Source organism: Rhinolophus sinicus, linkage group LG14 (genome assembly GCF_036562045.2).
Source record: "Rhinolophus sinicus isolate RSC01 linkage group LG14, ASM3656204v1, whole genome shotgun sequence".
Classification (NCBI taxonomy): domain Eukaryota; kingdom Metazoa; phylum Chordata; class Mammalia; order Chiroptera; family Rhinolophidae; genus Rhinolophus; species Rhinolophus sinicus.
In genome coordinates, this window is record NC_133763.1 from 13,196,563 (window position 1) to 13,201,075 (window position 4,513).

General features: G+C 38.2%; 1 protein-coding gene across 6 annotated transcripts in view; it reads right to left on the reverse strand.

Moving 5' to 3' along the window:
* Nucleotides 1-4,251, reverse strand: part of SGK3 (serum/glucocorticoid regulated kinase family member 3) — a 138,953-nt gene extending 134,702 nt beyond the window's left edge. For 2 of the 6 annotated variants that reach the window (XM_074319001.1, XM_074319002.1), the window contains exon 1: nt 4,056-4,251. The gene's annotated coding sequence lies outside the window, so the exon portion shown is untranslated. The remainder of the gene's footprint in view (nt 1-4,055) is intronic. The other 4 variants (XM_074319012.1, XM_074319011.1, XM_074319013.1 and 1 more) reach the window with 4 other exon arrangements.
* Nucleotides 4,252-4,513: the final 262 nt, after the last annotated feature.

Sequence of the window (4,513 nt, forward strand, 5' to 3'; positions counted from 1 at the left end):
CAAATGCTTTCTAGAGCCAGGTAGGTAATTTGTGTCAAAAGGGCCTGGTGTACAATCTTAAAGAGTGAAGTGCTGGCCACTGCCCAAAGATATTCACATTAAAAAAACAGTTAAATTGCTGCTGGCCAAATAAAAATACATCTAAGCCAACTTTGGCCACTGCCACCAGTTTGCACTCACTTTTGGGCTAATTGTTTCTCAAATTACTAAGCAGTTGTGAGGTAGAAAGAGTGAGGGCTGAACGTGGAAGAAAACCCTGCTTTGAAGCCCAGCTCTGCTACCTGCTAATCATGATAATGTTAACCTTTCAGAGTTACATCTTCTCATCTGTGTAAGGACAATACTACCTATCTCACAGCATTGTTTTAAAGATTAAGATAATACACCTAAAAGCACCTGCCCTATAATAAATCCCTCCATACATTTTTCATAGTATTTGATACTTATTTTCCTGCATTGTTTTGATGGACTATATGCTTTACTCGACTTGTATTTACAAACAATTTAGATTAGCCTATTTCTTCTATTAGACTCTGAGCTCCTCTGGGATAGGGATGGCCTTCTGCATCCCTTTAAATTCCTATATTTACTTTAGTAATTAAGTCCCTCCCACACCCATTCCCAAGCTTCAAAATAAGCTTGTGACTCGACATCTCATCATCCAGGATAGATATCTGGAGTAACACAGTCAACTCTTTGTATGGATGTACACTTCATGGGAGAAAGTATGTGGCTTACTTAACACAATCCCCAAAGTTATGATTCCCTTCCTTCTCTAATATAAAAGAGAAAAAACAATGACGGTTGCTCTGTTGTGAAGTGGATGCCTTTCGCATTTACATTAAGTATATGCCTTTAGCTTTTGCATTTATCAGGTTTGTTAAAAGCAATACAGGAAGTTTAGAAGTGCCATACTAGAAATTATGAAAGAAAAGCAAAATAGGCTTCAGTTTTAATTGAATTTTGGCAATTCATATACAAGGATGATGGTGGTAGAAGAGTTATGTATCGGAGCAGCTGACATAGTAGGTGTCCAGCTCATATTTCCCATCTGGAATACTGAGATAAGAACAAGAACTATTATGTATTCCACAAAGATCTTGTGAAAGTTATGAGGCAATTAAGATCATGGAATTTTGGGGGAAGAGGAAGGAAGCATGTGTATCTCTTACAAGTAGGTTAGAAGCTTTTAGCACTCCTATGTCCTATAAGAAACAGTATGCTCTATTTTGTCCTAACAAAATTTCGTTTTCTTACTTTATAGGTACGCATACCTTCTAAGTACCTGTAAAGAATTCATTCACATATTGAACTTGGCATTGTTAATATTATTGCCCTTTCCTTTATGTTAGCTTTCTTATTTTCTGAACTTTGACTGCACCTACAGATTCATTAAATTAGTGCCTTTCAGGTTAAATGATCTAATTTAACTCTAGAACTGCTTGAAAACTTACCTTTTCCTCCTGCCTCCTTTAACAATGCTTATACCAGGGTATTTCTAAATTTTCCCTCAAAAGTAGAATCCTTAAAATTAGGAGAACTACAGTAATAAACGGGTTTAAATATCAAATTTAGTTTGGGAAGACTGTTTCTAACTAATGTTCCATATGGGGAAATGAGCACTGGATCAGTCAAGTGGATTATACTTGACAAGCGAGAGAAACGCTGCCCATTTTTCCAGCAGTGTGGGGAATGGTTATTTTGTCAAGGTATGATTCAGAATGACAGATTCCGGTGCAATTTAAAAAATCTAGTTCACTGTTCATATGTATCACTACTAAGGAAAATTTGGCTTTGTGATGATAAGACATAAAGGTGCAGACAGTGTTAGAACTGCACACTGCTTGCTGTCAGCTTTCATAATTCAATTCTTTGGGTTCTGCATGAGAAAAATAAAATTTCACTGCAGATGCAATTTCTCAGTCACGGTAAAAAACAATTTCCACTTAAAGGGCATATGCAGTTTCTCAACATATAAACACTCAATTAAAAAAATCAGTTCCAAGACCACATATGCAGTTACCACCAGACTATTATCAAAACAGAAATAAACAACTTTTGCTGCATGAATTAATTCTTTAAGAAAAACTTTCTTAAAAATTAGCCCCTTCAAGATAAGTAACATTACCTATCTTGTTTGAAGGTAACATTATTTTTACATGGGCCAAGTAGAATTGGGAGAGAAAATAATTAACATTTGAAGGATTTCCAAGCGTATTTCAAAACATCTCTTCCAAACAGCATTTATTTTGAAGAACATTATAGAAAATAATTAGGTGAAAGTCAGTACTAATACCCTTTAGGAGTGTCTATCTTACAGATGGTTCATTTCAAGCATCAAATTCTATTTACTCAAAAAATCTAACCAGGTAAACATTTCCCTTGGCAACTACAGAAGACATATGATCTCATGGACTGCACTGATGTATCTATCTTGTGCCAAATGTTTCAGAAATTTTGAGGAAGTTCACTTAGCTAAGATTTGAAAGCAAGAATTTCCAGAATAAGTGAAAGGGGTTGATTGTACAATAATAATTAAAATAATGAATGTGTTTTGCATGAAAAGGCAGTTTCCCAGCATATAAGTAATAAAATAAAGCTCTTTTAAGGGTATACATTCTTACAACCCGAGTCACTACGAGATCCAGAGGCATAACAAAAGGTCTGATCTTAATAGCTTTTTTTTTTTGTAGAGGAAATAGTGTAAAAAGCACTCACTGAGTCTGAGATACACCTGTGATTTGCCTTGAACAAGTCATTTAATTCCTTTTAGTCTGTTTCTACAACTGTAAATGGAGTTAACCATACCTGGTAAAGGTATCACAGGACTAGTGTGAGGCTCAGATGATATATGGGAACATATAATGTACAACTATGGGGAGGAAAAAAGGGGCTACATACTAAACCTGACAAACCAGAGACCAAGGTAATCACACAGGGTGGTCTGAACACAAAAATTCCTCACTAAAAGCGGGTCATGGTGGGTAGTCTCATCGTAGGCCTGTGGCTTCATTTGACAAAAGTCAATCCTTTCCTTTGAAATTGCTTATTATTTTTGTGCATCTAAGATAATATACCTTTGAAACGTCAGAGTAATTTTCTTTTCCAGACCCCTTGAAGGCACAACCACCAGCACCAGAACACAAAACCACATTGTTATTTTGTTGCCCACATACCATCTCTACGTGCTGTAAATAACTATACTGTACCCACCAATGTAAAAGAAGCATGTGTCTGTTTTACTTTTTATTCAATCTCAGAGATTTTCCCTCTTTGCTTTCTCCTGCCCCCTTAATCTACCACCAATGAATTTCATGTAACCCTCCTTACATCTCCTCTTTTGAGTCTAATGTATAAAATAATCTGCAACACTGCCATTTTCTGGAGCATTATCTCAATCCACTAAGATTTTGCTTCCTGGCAGTTATTATCAGTTTGGCTCAAATAAACTCTTATAAGGCATTTTCTTAGGCTGGACATTCTTTCATCAACTATAATAGTAACCAGAAGGTAGTTACTAATTTATTAATACCAGCCTAACCTTTCCTGCCTACGCCCCTAATCTGTAAAATGGGTATAGATCTAGGTCTGAATGCCTATCCAGTCACTTAATGACCGCCTGAACTTAAGCAAGTCATTTCCTTTCTGACCGTGTTTCCTAACAAGGTTATTACGAAGAACAAATGATACCCTGTATATAAACTCTGTGACAAACATAAATTAAGAACTTAATAAATGAATGACTGCTATTACTCTCTGAGGGGAGGAGGTAGTGTGTTGTGAACTGCAAAAAAGTATAGGGGACAAGGAAATAAACGGCGCCTCAGCGACCCTCAGTAGAGAGGGAAATAAGGCAGAAAACGGGGCTCAGGCGCCTCAGTGACTTTAAAAAGCGGGAGGAATGAAAATAGAAAAGTGTGGCGGAAAAAAAAGACCTTAACAAATACTCTGATAATCAATTCACTATTTTCCCCCTTTTCTTACGACCACCAGCCTAAAGACCATTTCTCTCAACTTCCCAGCCCGCCATATCTCTGGACATTTATTTACTGTACCTTCTTCAGAGAGCCTTTCATTTCCCTCCCCTTCTAGAAGTCGTGAAGTTCGGACCTTCTGCTTCCGACACCCATCCCTTTAAATCTGCTCCTTACCAAGCTTCCCTGTATCCTTCCCTCAGCCTAAGGGGAAGTGAAGCTTGACGCACCGCAGTGCATCCTAGGAAAGATGGTCTCTCCCACTCTTTTGCTTGGGCCCCAGAGTGAGGATGACGGCAAAGCCGACACAGTTAAAACTACAACTCCCGGCTGGCAACTTGAGTGACTATCTTCCTTTCTGCCCCTCCTTCCTACTGTCTTCCTCTTCCTCCCCTCCGCGGGCGCTGAACCACCTGGCCTCACGGTATTTGTAGTTCTTTATGTACCTAAGATCCCAGCAGTCGATGGCCAATAGAGAGGCTCGAAGACTCTAATTCCCAGAAGGCAGAGCTGAAGTTGCGCCTGCGCACTCTCAGTGA